Source organism: Sciurus vulgaris (assembly GCF_902686455.1).
Source record: "Sciurus vulgaris genome assembly, chromosome: 3".
Taxonomy (NCBI): Eukaryota; Metazoa; Chordata; class Mammalia; order Rodentia; family Sciuridae; genus Sciurus; species Sciurus vulgaris.
In genome coordinates this window covers 86,958,710-86,973,278 of record NC_136463.1, presented here as the reverse complement: position 1 = coordinate 86,973,278, position 14,569 = coordinate 86,958,710, and the positions used below count along the sequence as shown (strand labels likewise).

The 14,569-nt window shown below is 36.9% G+C and overlaps 1 pseudogene across 1 annotated transcript; it reads left to right on the top strand.

The window, feature by feature from the left end:
• Positions 1-8,045: 8,045 nt before the first annotated feature.
• Positions 8,046-12,420, top strand: LOC306658022 (chromobox protein homolog 1-like; annotated as a pseudogene). Its single transcript has 2 exons — positions 8,046-8,105; positions 11,756-12,420. The product of its transcript is annotated as a chromobox protein homolog 1-like (transcript).
• Positions 12,421-14,569: the final 2,149 nt, after the last annotated feature.

The window sequence follows — 14,569 nt, the reverse complement described above, 5'->3', positions numbered from 1 at the left end:
TTTTGGTGAAGAATGAGTTTCTCAAATCTCTTCATGCAAATTCTTGCTACAATAGCTGCAATTCAATGTTTTTAGGCCCTAGTTAACCCACATGTAAAAGGGAAGGGTATGATTACTTATTTTTAGCTGAAAAAATGTTCTCTTGTTTTTCTAAGAGAAATAATTCACAATGGTATAAATAGAGCAGGGATTTCAGAGGTTGATTTTGTTTTGTGGAGGAGGTAGCAGAGGTCTGGAGAAAGTATAACTTCCTAAAGTTTACACAGGCCTGTAGGGGACAGTTAAGACCATACCTAGTGCACTGATCCATGCTCCCCATTGAATGACACAGTATTCCACCATTTTCTGTGCCTGTGATTTTACTTTTTTTTTTTCCTACATTAAAAATGAGAAGTTTTTAAGACTGTCTCTAAGGCCTATCTCTGCTTTAAAACTAATGGCAGTTGAAAAAATTGAATTGGAAGGCACATAAGACAACGACTTGGAATATGTTGATAACTCTATTGACTTAAATGGTCACGTTCAGTCAGAGCTACTTCAGAATAAGATCTCTTATTTACCAATTGAAGAGATTTATTTTCTTTAATTGTCCAGCTCAAAGGCATTGAGAAAAATGAGGTCAGTTCCTCACTCTCCAAGACAGCTTTTATTTTCCTCTACACCTATTAGGTATAGCTGATTTTATTGCTGCCTTAGAATGCATTTGTAAAGCATATTTTACCAAAGTTGCTTCAACAACACTCTGTGACTCTCTCAGTAATCATTAGCTGGGTCTCTTTTGCTTACCTCATTCTTTGTGCCGTTATGACCTGAGACCAGATTTGACTGAGATGGTTTGCTTTGTCCAGCATTCCCTCTCTCTGTTTTGCTCATCTTCCCTTCCTGGACTTTCTTTCCATGATTGTTTATTGGGGGGATGAATATGAGGTATCCCCCAAAAGCTATTGTGTGAGACAATGCAAGAAGATTTAGATGAGAAATGATTGGGTCATGAAAACCTTGACCCAATCAGTGAATTAATCAGCTGATGGTATTGAGCAGTAACTGAAGGCAGGTGGGATGTGGCTGGAGGAGGTGGGGCATTCGGGGCATGATTTTGGGGTAATTAATTGTGTTTGGCAAGTGGAGACCTCTCTTTCTGCTTTCTAAACATCATGTGATCTGCTTCCTTCCATGGAACTCTTCTGCCATGACGTTCTGCCTCACCTCAAGCCCCAAGTAATGCAGTCTGCGGTCTATGGACTGAGATCTCTGAAACTGTGAGCCCTCAAATGAACTTTTTCTCCTCTACAATCCTGCTTTTTGGGTCCTTTAATCATAGCAGAGAAAAAGTTGACTAAAACAGGGAATTCCTTGATTCTGTACTTTTCAACAAAGATGTTCAAACCCCTGTCCTGTATTAATAATGGATTTCCCTCTAACATACATATCATTATATGTTAAAGCATGTCATTTGAACTCTTCCAAAGCAAGAGCTCTGAGAAATCTCCACAGGAGTGTTAGGATTGGAACTCAGAAGTCAGGCTCAAGAGAAAGCAGGAATATTGCTTGACAGTTAGTTATCCCACTACAATTCAGAGGCAGTTGCTGTGATATAATGTTTGTGTCCTCTTCTCCATTCTTATATTTTGAAATCCCAACCCCCAAGGTGATGTTATTAAGAGGGAGGTCTTTTGGGAGATATTGAGGTCCTGAGGGTGAAGTCCCCATGAATGGGATTACTTCCCTTGTAAAAGAGACCTCAGAGAAATCTCTTATTTCTCTGCCATATGAGGACACAGCAAAGACAGTTACCTCTGAACCAGGAAGTAGGCCCTCACTAGATATCAAACCTGATGATGCCTCGCATCTTGAACTTCTCAGTCTCCAGCACTTTGAGAAAGAAAATTCTGTGATTTAGAAACCACGGAGGTGATTGCGTTGTTAGAGATGCCTGATCAGACTACATGATGAATAGATTTATAGATTTAGGTACCGTCCTGTGTTCTCTCCTCCTTCCCCTCTTTCTTTCTTCTTATAAGCTACTTATCAACTTAAAAACATTAAATAATTTCAGAATGATCAGAACAAAATGTGAAGTACTCTTCGGAGAATCCTCCATCATTAGTTGTAACAGCTAACATTTTGATATGTTTACTGACCATTTTACTCTATATATCATAAATACATCTAAAGTCATATAGAATTTTTCTTTTTTGCATTAAAGTGGATTGCGTGTATATATATATATATATATATATAAATAAAATTCTGCAACTTTTGAAAAATGTAATAATCCTTGAGTTTTTTGATAAGTAGATATATTTTTCAATGTAACCAGGAGATTATCTTCAATTATTTTGCTATTAATAACTTTACCCCTTTCCAGTTGTGTGTTAAATTTAAAAGTAAAACCAATACTATAACAAATGTCCTTTACACACATGTGAAAGGTTTTTTTTTTTTTTTTTTTTTTTTTGCATTCATGCTGAATTTAGTTTATGTATTCTGTCAAACTTGTTTGGTTTTTGTCTTCTGCTGGGTACAAATGGGTGACCTTCCAAGATGATAACCTGTTGCTGGCTATGTTCTTATAGGTCCCAGAGGGGAGCCTTGATCAATGCCAAACAGCAGACATAAGGGAACTTAATATTCTCCCTCCCCCTGACAGACTACTGCCAGATGTAGCGCTTCCATATGCTCTCGCAGGAGATGGTCTGCATGATTGAGCAACCAGGTATATTTTCTGGTAAGGCTGCATCAAATTTATAACACACTACTTTATCTTTGCTTTTCCTCCATCTCTGTCTTCTTTTTTTTCCTGTAATTTGACATCTTTGGGATTGTAGCCCCACCACCCATTAACTTTATGTAAAAATTTTGTTTCAGGTTTTATTTGGGCTTAGAAAAACATTTATTTTTAAAAAGAGAATTATTAGTTCATAGGGTATAAGAGTTTGTGCTCTTATTCAGTTATATCCAGTTCTAAATATATGGGATTTTTGCTTTCATTTTAATAATTGTTATCATTTTCATGTAAGAAGACTATGTTATTATATTTATCATACATTGCAAAAATACAGGTTGAATATCCCTCCTCTGAAAATCCAAAATTCAAAATGCCCCCAAATCTGAAACTTTTGAATTCTAACATGACTACACTATGGAAAACTCCACACTATGTGTTATGGTTTAGGTATTAGGTATCTCCTAGAAGTTCATGTGTGAGACAGTGCAAAAAACTTTAGAGATGAAATGATTGGGTTATAAGATGTCTAAGTTAATCATCCCATTAATGCCCTGATAGGGATAAATGTGGTGGTAACTGTAGGCAGGTAGGGTGTGGTTGGAGGAAGTGGGTCATTGGGGGTGTGCCTTTGGGGTATATATTTTGTCCATGGTGAGGGGAGTCTGTCATTCTTTTCTTCCTGGTATGATGTTCCCAGTTGTTTTCTTTAGCCACATTCTTCTGCCATGGTGTTCTGCCTTACCTTGGGCCCAAAAAATGAAGTAGGCCATCTATGGACTGAGTTTCTGAAAATGTGGGCACCCAAAGAAACTTTCTTCCCCGTCATATGTTCTTGTCAGGTCTTTTGATAGCAGCAGCAAAAAAGCTGATTGAAACACTATGAAACTTAGTTTCATGCACAAAATTATTAAAAACATATTGTATGAAATAATCTTCTGCTGTTATATATAAGGTATGTATAAAACATGTAAATTTCATGTTTACATTTGCATCTCATCCCTAAGATATTTCATTATGTATATACAAATATTTCAAAATCTGAAAACTGAAACCTGAAACACTTTTGGTTCCAAGCATTTGGGATTAGAGACATTCAACCTGTTATGTTACATTATGAGCATTCAGAGACCATGAATAACTGCTCAGTGTATGTTTCATGAAACCTGTTAAGTAATGAGTTCCAGGGCTTTAATTTTGTAGCTAAATAAAACAAATCCTGAATTAGTTCTTTATTCTTCTCTCAATTACACTATAAACCAGTTACTGCTCTCCATAGAATCCATCTCTCAGAAAATATGAAGTCACTCAAAAAAGCATCAATAGGACATCCTATGTTACATTTTTGTTATTGTCAAAAAATGTTATAGAGCATAAACATTCATAACTTCATGATGGGGAGATAACTCTATTAGATCTTCATTCTAATTTTGACACACTGGGGAGAGGATAGAAGAAATTAAAGAAGGTTTTTCATCTTATGTAGTGTTTCTGTAGGATACAGAAGGTGTAGGCAAGGTGAGAAGTGGTTAGAATATGGAATAAACAGGAACTCTCAAAACTTAGGAAGCTGAGTCTGATCTCTACCTTGTCAACTCATCCTGATGCTGAATATGATTGCAAGGGATCCTAATTCAAACCTACATTTGTAGGTGCTGTTGACCTTCTGGCAACAGTGACCATGTAACTCACTCCACCACATCTTTTAAGTGTGATAACAGGGTCCAGGAGTCCCCTTATGAATATATTTTCAAATGGGTGTGTGCCATTCAGAATGTTTCATTTTCTGGGGATAATGTTGAGAACCAGAGATAGCCCTTGGTCTTGGACAAGACTCTACAATGTGACTTGCTGGGTCAGGCACATGCTTGCATACTCTCATTTTGTGTGTGTTTGCCGTCCATATGGAAATGATTCCTAAAGGAGTTTGCTGTTGAACTGTTAATGAAGGCTCATTTTATATATTCTTCTCCATTCATTGGCTGTTCTTGTTAGTTGGCTGTACTCAGGATCCTGAGGTTTATTTATGCAGTGAACAGTAGGAAGAACCTCAATTTCTTTGGAGAGTCTCCAAGTGAGATGCTTGCATAAGCCAATCCCTAGTTAGATAAGGGATGTCAAGACAGTAGGTATTAAAATAGGTGGACATATGAGAATGATGCTGTCATTCTATTTTTGCTTAAACTGGGAAAATAGATTATGTGGTGAATTGGTTAACTCCTGAAGTCAGTGTGCTCAGCCAACCATAAGTGTAAGGGTCTCAGCACAGATGTGAGAGGAGGGGAAATTTTTAATGAAGTGGAAATGCTTCAGCCATGCCTATAGTTGCCAATGAGCCAGATACACCTGTGTTGTCTGGGAATGAAGTCTGCATGGATTTACAAAATAGAAACTTCATTTGAATTCTAACTAGATTAAAGACACTGATGAAGCCAGGCCAGTTTTATCCTGTAATCAGTAAAACTGGGACTCACTTTTGCAGTCACCTACTGATCACATTGCTTTGTAGTGCTTTACTAGAGAAGAAGAGGCAGTATTTATGTAGCTGCTGACATCCTGGAAACCAAATTTTCAATCCAGAGTATAGCCAGTTCTCAAATTGCAGTATGCCAGGTCATGTAGCAAAAGAGAAAAAAAACACATACACTTAGCATCCTTTCCATAATCTAGCACATTTTATTTGATTTCTAGTTTCTGAAATAAACTAATCTTTAGAATAAAATATGAATAAAATGTTTTAATTTTATTTTTTTCTCAATAATTTATGCACATAGTTATGGGAAACAGAAAAGTATGGAAGGTCTTACAGTGGAAGGCAGCATTCTTCTTTGAGGTACCAGAACCTGGAAATATAAATAATCATATAAATTGGATTTATGTATTTTCAATGCTGTATTTTGGGAAATCTGACAAATTAAAGATGGTTGCTAGTTGACGCCTGTGTGTGTGGGTAAGGTCTCTCTATCTATATCTCCTCAAGTCTGAGTGGGTTCTGTGACTGTTCTGAATATGGCAGAGTAGATTCTGTGCCAGTTGTAGGGTTCAAACTTTGAGAGACTATGAGTTTCTACTTCCTGTTCCTTGTAATATTTACTGGTGGAGACCAGTTGCCACACTTTGAGAAAAACCCAATTATCCCAGTGGAAAGGCTCATCTAAACATCGCCAACAACAACGTTTTTCAGTTGCAGCCGTGGGAGTGAGCTGTCTTGGATGTGGATACTCTAGCTGCACATGAACTTGCTTAGTTAATGCCATGTGGAGAAGAATATCAAGCCTGCCCAAATTCCTAACCCACATATTTGTAAGATATAATAAAGTAGTGGCTGTTTTAAGGTAATTTGGGGGTGATTTTTTTTTATGTAGCAATGTATAGCAAAATGAGAATTTTTATATAAAGAAAGAGTACAGAGCTTAGAGACATAAGAGTCCAAGTTTCAAATTCTGACTCCAACATTTAATAGCCATATGACATTGGTGACTGTGGGGACTGCTACTGTGTCTTTCTTAGCCTTACAGAAGAGTTTCCTCATGTGTAATATGGAAGTAATGATATATCTCTTAAAGACTATGGTAAGGGTTAGAAACAAAATGTGTAGTGTGATCACATTTTCTGAAATAAAATAACTCAATCTAGAAGCAATTAATTTCTATTCATTAGTTAACCCATGTCTGCCTTCCTTCTTCCTATGCACGTTTTCAAGACCAGGGTATTACTGAAGGGAATACCCTTTTTAAATACTAATTTATCAGGGCATTTCAAAACTTTAAGATGTTTATATGTCTTTCATCAAGTAATTCCATTTTATAATGCAATTTTAAAAAATATTCCTGAATACTGGCTATAAAACATCTATCCATGCAACAATATGCTTATCTGTGTGTGGAAGATCTTTCAAAGTGCATCATTTTGTCTTGTAGACACACAAGTTAAGGTTTTGGGTGGCCATGGATGAACCTACCTCTTCAATGCAAACCCAACATAATTAGAAAACATCAAACCTAATTGGGAAGATCATATGCATACTAAAGAATTTGAGGAGGAAGCGTAACTTTTGAGAAGTGTCTTGTCTTTATCAAATATTTATTGAGTAACAACAAAATACTAACTCTGGTAAGATCTGGGAGAACTGAGATGGCACTAAAGCCTCAGTGCTTTTCTAGAGTGTCTAAAAAGTGACTGCTCTGGGCAGAGTTAATCCTACATCATATATGTAGATGTCTTCCCCATGGTGACTTTCTTGTTAGTCTCTCTTATGATACCTCCATTTTCCCAGTCGAAGCATTTTGCATGACTCAGCTGTGCACCATCTCCTGCAAGAAGTCTTCCTTGGATCTGTGCTACCTATTTCTTGTTCTTAGGTATTCCATAGTGTTGACTTCTTGTTGCACTAACTGTCTTCTCATCTGTAACTGCTCTGTGGGCTAGTTTTCCTTTTAAATATTTGTTTACTATTTCCACAACTAGATTAAACATTTCTCATCTGTGCATAACAAACATGTTTTTTATACACCTTTAGAATACCTTAGAATTGTGTTAAAATTCAGATTCTGATTCAGTATGTTTGGGGATAGAAAACAGATTTTTCAGTTAACAATCTTCCAGGTGATGTCACTGCTTTTGGATTCCAGACTACTCTTTGAATAGCAAATAGCAAGGTTTTAGAGACAGGGGCCATCATACCACTTTTTCTCCAGTATATTGGGCAGTGCCTTGAACATGGACATTTTTCTATAAATGTTCCTGTTAGTATGTGCAAGGGAAAGAGTGCAGATCTTAGAATGATGCTGCCTTCGGTTACAATATCAGATTCACCACTACATGATCTGAATGATTATAGCATTTTATTCATCTAAAAAACAACCTTGCAGGGATTTTTTTTTTTAAGTCAAAATTAAATTATGCAGTTTAGAGCACTTGGCATAGTGGTCATACATAGCAAGAGACTGACAAATGAAAGATATTTCTTGTTAATGGCATTGGAGGAAATCTATACTTTTCCAGCCTCAAAATGATTATTCACTGGATCCGGTCTTGACAATGTGCGGTAAATATCTTAATGGGAAAGAAGATACTAACAGAAGCTTTGACTTGATTTTTAAAGATTATTGCATGTCTATTTAATCAAGTCTAACATATACACCAAGATAGATATAGAAAAAGTCATACTGCATAAAGTGTGCCAAGTGTAGCAACATGTTGCTTCTGACAACATAAAGCTGCTTGGAAGGCAATTGAAGCTGGTCAATAATATCAAAGGAGAGAGCAATGTCACTCTTTCTGTCACAGTGGTTCCTACCCTGCTTGTTTGGCCCCGATAATGTCTAGGTATTCTCCAGATAAAGCTCTGGCACAGGCCTTCAATAAGATGATGCAGAAGGTGAGCACAGTGAATGCTATGAAGCATTCAGTTCTCATGTAAATTGCAATGGAAACGGTGCTGCATGTTGAGGAAAGTCTCCTGTTCTTCCTCAGTCAGTTCCCCTTGTCTATGGACAGCAAAGGGATTGCAGCATCTCCCAGGGTTAGGCGATTTGTATTTCAAATGGGAGAGATTTAGTCATTTTTCCTGTATAGATTACATTTCAGAGCAGCAAAACAATTGGTGAGGGAAAGTTATTATCTTTTTAAAAGAAGCACTGCTAATAAATGAGAAAAAAATGATAGAAACAGAAAGCCACATTTGTAGACCTTAATGGGTCTAGATGATGGTCATCAATGTCTGCTAAAACTATTAGATAAGTAATATTAGATGTGAACATTTAAATAGATGGGTTAGACCGAAATGACTTGAACTTTTTAATTAATCTTTTTATCTCTAAAAGAGGGACAAACAAAATTTTATTTTTCTTTTGCTATAAGGCAATAGAGACATACAGAAACACTAAGTGTTAAAAAAGAAGTATCCGGTATCTGATAAGGCTTCTAATCTCACTCCCAGTTTACAGGAATAAGGGGGATGGTCATGTTAAATGACATCACAATGCTTTATTGAGGCAAATCCAGATGTTCCACAAGACAAGTGACAGTGACATAATTTCTAAGAAAACTATAAAAATAGTACAAAAAATAGAGACTTATTATACACATAATCCAGATGCATTCTGTAGACTGATTGGATTCTAATTGAAACAAATTAACTTTAAAAATATTTTGAATTACAAGGGAACATTTAATTTGGACTGGTTATTAAGATGCTATAATAGAATTATTGTTAATTTCATGATAAATCGGTTGGAATAATATTTTTTTAAAGTCCTTATGTGTTGAGATTTGACATATTTATTGTTGAAAGGGGTCTACCTGTACTGGGAATCAGAAACATGCAAATTCAAAGAAGTAAAATACTTCATCTTTAAAACAAAAGTTACAATGTTTGGAAATTAATGGAAAAATGAGAATACATAAAAACTCATGCAATTTAGTGGTTCTTTAAATAGTAAAACCATTTGTGAGAGCAATTTAGCATTATTTAGCAGAATCTAGGTTGTGTCTTTTCTATCTCAGGAATTTTATTCTCTTTCTGATTCTGTGAGAGCTGATTCAGACTGGATAGACAACTCTGCCTTCTACTGTGGGCCTGGCTGGATTTGGTTTCTCATTTAAAAACAGGTATTCTCTCTTTAGGTTTTTTTTCAATAAACTTTATGTTTTAGAGTAGTTTAAGATTTACAGGAGCAGTACCAGGAATTCCCACGTGTCACACCCCCTAACTATCTTATATCAGCATAATACATTTAGTACAAATAATGAACTAGTGTCAATACATTGCTATTAATTTATGGGCACAGTTTATCCAGATTTCCTTAGGTTTTAACTCTTGTTTATTTGCTGTTCCAAGATCCCATCTGAGATACCACGTTACATCTGGTTGTCGTGTCTCATTAAGCTCCTTTTGGTGGTGACAGTTTCTTAGACTTTCCTTGTTTTCAAGGACCTTGACAGTTTTGAGGAGTATTGGTTAAGTATTTTGGAGGAAACTCTTCTACTGAAAAATTTCTGATGTTTTAACCATGATTAGATTTATATGTATTTGGGCACAGAAGATCACAGAAATAAGTGTGCTTTTCATCAAATGATATAAAGAGTACATACTACCATCAACGTGATTTATGATTGTGGATTTTATGCTTGTTTCCCCTGTTTGAAGTGTTTGTCAGGTTTCTTCATTGTAAGCTCACTCTTTCTCCCTACTTTTCATACCCTAGCTGTTTCTCACATTCCATGGGGTACACGATGCAGCACCCAGCTGGGTATGGACTTATCCTCCTTTAGGATAGAGCACCTACATAATTTGAGATTCTTCTGCATGGGATATTAGTCTCTTTTCTCTCATTATTTAACCTATTCAATCATCCACTTATATTAATATAGACTCGTGGATTTAATGCACATATAATGTTACAATTCAGAAGAACTCTATTTCATTGTTTAGATTGCTCCAATTTTGTCTATTGGAACTTCTTTCATTTGCCTCCTATGCCCGTGACATTCATTAGTGTTTGTTTGTGCTTTGTTTAAGTATTTCCTTGCTTCCCAGACTGCAAAATGCTGCAGGCTCATCTTGTATTTTTTTTCCTGACCTAGTACTAAAATCAACCATTTCACCATCTATTTCCATATGGAAAATAGTATTAGAAATCAAGATTTGGGTGCTAAGTGTGCTCATTGCTACTGTGATGCAATTCCTTGTAGGCTCTGTCAAGTTGATAGGAAAGTAGTAGGAGTGTACACTAATTTGTAGTAATATGTATATATATATATTTATAAATATTTCTACAAATAATAAACTGCATGTATATTAAGTTATACATGAGTTCATACTAATGTCTCCAACATCACAGCATTACCACATGGATCAAGTAAGTTAATTCCCCTTGAGTGCCTATAACCTCTTACTTCAAAGTGACACCCACTAGCTACCTTCCATTAAATAAATGTTCATTTTCAGTATACATGTATAGCAGTATTGAAATTATTATCCCATACCTCATAGGAAACACTTTTATCAACCGCAATGCAGAATTTCTTCTCCTGCTGTTGTTTCTGTATGTAGATTCCACTCATTTTCAATCCTACAGTCCCTCTGACCTGCTTCAGTGAGGTTGTTTCACAAATCCACAATACAGTTAGATTCTCTTGTCGCACTCTGCATTCTTCTTAAGCTTCCTTAATATCCTAAATGATATTTCAAAATCTACCTGTATTAAGATCCCTTTCTCTAGATCCCTTGCATCCACTGAATTTATACTGTCTCTATAGTGTCAACCTTTCCAGAATATCATGTATTTGGAATCTTACAGAATGCAGCATTTTCAGATTGCAGAATTTCTTTCACTTAGCAGTATTATTTTGTTTCCCCCATGTTTTTTACACTTTGATGATTTGTTTCTTTTTCTCAATAAATAATAATTCTTTGTATGATGTGCCATAGTCTATTCATTCACCTATTGAAGGACATATTTGCTGTTTCTAGTTTGGGATGAGAATAAAACTGCTATAAACCTTTGTGTGGATATTTCTCTGTAGACAAAAATTTTCACCTCATTTAAATAAGCAACTAGGAGCACAACTGTTGGGTTGCATGGCAGGTCTATTCTGTCCATGTAAAAAACTGCCAGACTGTCTTCCAAGGTGTCTGTGGCACTATACATTCCCATTAGCTAGGAAGAGTGTTTCTACTGCTTTGCATCTTTGTAAATATTTGTTATTACTATTATTATTATTATTATTATTTTTACAAAAATTACCTATTATGAGCTTACTGGAGATTTGGGGAGGCAGAGAGTTGACAAAAACTTTGATGAGGAACTTTTATTTTGGGGGGGGTGACTAGGGATTGAACGCAGGGGCACTTGACCACTGAGCCCCAGTCTCAGCCTTATTTTGTATTTTATTTAGAGACAGGGTCTCACTGAGTTGCTTAGTGCCTCTCTTTTGCTGAGGCTGACTTTGAACTTGCAATCAGTCCTCCCATCTCAGCTTCCTGAGCCTCTGGGATTACAGGCATGTGCCACTGTGCCTGGCCAGGAACCTTTTAAAATCCAAAAACGTGGAAGATGTGAACTAGAGAGCTGCTCAGTAGTGGATTGCTTTTTGAACCAAGTATCAGCAGCGTCACCCAAGCTGGTGGGGACTATAGGGAAAAAACAACACAAGAAGAAAGTAGAGGAGGTATTGAAGAAGAGGAAGAGAAATAACGTGGTGGAGAAGTTCTCAGTCATGGAATTGTAAAGGGTGAAGTGGAGTACCTCCCAAAGGTACCTCCTAAAGAGGAAGGTTCCTCAGATGAGAGCAACACGTGGGAGCCCGAACAGGATCTGGACTACCCCCACCTCACTGCTGAGCTAATACTCTCACTGAAAACAACCCATGAGACAGATAAATCAGAAAGAGGCAAGTGTAAAGCTGATTCTGATTCTGAAGATAAGGGAAAAGAGAGCACACCAAAGATGAAAAAAGAAGAGTCAGGAAAGCCACGGGGCTTTGCCAGGGGTTTGGAGCCGAAGCGGATTATTGGAGCCATAGCCTCCAGGGGAGAGCTCATGTTCCTAATGAAATGGAGAAACTCTGATGAGGCTGACCTGGTCCCTGCCAAGGAAGTCAATTTCAAGTGCCCACAGGTTGTCATATCCTTCTATGAGGAAAGGCTGATGTGGCATTCCTATCCCTCAGAGGATGATGAAAAGAATTAACTCTCCTGTGTGCCAGCCCCTGTCGCCTCTGACTGTGGGTTTAAGTGGGGAGGGAAGGAGTTCTACTTGTCTTGACACCATAAAGGAGGTTGAGAAGATGTCCTTTGAAGAGCCAGTCCAGTTTCGGTGCCCTGCAGCAGTCCAGGTGCTTTTAAGTCATTCCAAGCTGTCTAGTTTGCACACCCATCCCAGTGGAGGGGCAAGGGTAAGTGTTTCAAGGTGACCCATTCTGCACCTTACTGAGACAAGCGAAGGGGCTCCTATGAAGGACAAAATTTGCAGAATTGGGTGTGTGGGAAGGCAGAAAGATACAGTTGCTCTTCCCAGAGCATCTCCACAACCCACAGCCTTCTAACCCACAGTGTTAATTCTGCATTTTTACAGTGTAGTATGTGTGTCATTTTTGGCTGTTACTGGTGTATTATTTGAAAGTAGGAGGGACAGGGAGGGGAAGAAGGGAGATGAGTAGGATCATTTTCATTAAAATTTAGGGCCTGAGTGGGAAAATGGTGAAGCAATAGAAATAACAAGAAACTAACGGTTTTTAATTATTCTATATCCAGAATATTTTACCTTTTCAAAAAATGCCATTGGCACCATAAACGAAGACTGTGAGAGACTGTTTAAAAGCTGTGAATGTCTGAAACCGAAAAGCCAAGGTGTTCTGTGCCTGAATTAATGTTGTATCTTAAAAAGGACTAAGCCAGTTCTGAAGTTACCAAAGCTGCCAGTTTAGAGATTAAAAACAGACTGAGGAAGGTCTTGTATTGGTGAGTATACATAGGCAAATCATTCTATCTTTTGTCTATCTTGAAATTAGACAAAGACCCTATTTTCTAGTTATGAATTTATAAATAAAATCAAGTTGTCCATCTAAGTCACTGGCTGAAGTACTAGGGGAGGGATCAAAGGGGCTACAGGAAATGGATGGAAACTGTTGGAACCTCTGCTTCTTTAACTTTGAACCCTGAAACCATTAGTGGCAGGGTTCAGTCACTGACAACACAAGTTTCATTAAGTCAATTCAAGGGTTGAGTGGTTTCAAAAGCCCTGGTCTTAGATTAGCTTTCACATGGGGTAGGGGTTCACTTTAAACACACACACACACACACACACACACACAATTGTTTTGAAGAAAAAATCCTCCAAATTAATTGATACCCAAAATGCTGTCTTGAATCATGAAATCCAAAAGTTCTTGATATCATCTATACCTGCATCTAGAGCTGCAGTGTAAAATACATTTTAGGCATGTGTTAGGTTTCTGTGAAATTTTTGTATAAATGTAAACTTCATACACAGTTATTTTTTGTCTTAATAAAGCTATAGATTTACAAAAAAATTACCTATATTCTTAGGTTTGTAGAGAAACCTCATGATCTCATGATTGTTTTAATTCCCAGTTCCTAATGACAAAAGATATCGAGAATGTTTTTGTGTATATACATGTCATCTCTATATCCTCTTTGTTGAGGTGTCCAATTCTTTTGCTCATTTTCAAGTTGGGTTAATTAGTTTCTTACTAAGTTTAAGGGTTATTTGTATAGTTTGACTACAAAGTCTTTTTCAGATATGTGGTTTACTAATATTTTATTTCAGTCTGTGGGTTGTCTTTCAGTCTCTTAATACTCACTTATTTTTACTATTAGGTTTAAAGTTGAGAAATGATCAGCTACCTATTATTCTTCCAATAGTAATGGCATAGCCAAGAGATACACCCAAAACTTGTGCTCACACTAGAAACCCCTGATTATGTTAAGTCTACTAATATTCCACTGAGCAAAGAAAGTTACATAGTTAGATTCTGCATCAACCAACTGAGGTAATATATACAAATGGGGAAGAATGAAACCTTTTTTTTTTTTTAGTTACTAGGGATTTAATCCAGGGATGCTTAACCACTGAGCCATATCCCCAGCCCTATTTATTTATTTATATTTTAATTTTGAGGCAGGGTCTTGCTAAGTTGGTTAGGGTCTCACTAAGTTGCTGAGGCTGGCCTCAAACTTGAAATCTTCTTGTCTCAGCCTCCCAAGCCCCTAAGATTAGAGGTGTACACTATGGCACCTGGTTGAATACTTCTTAACAATAATATAATCTGCAAACCATTCATAAATCTATAATGGCTTTTATTCTGTGGTCTATTCAG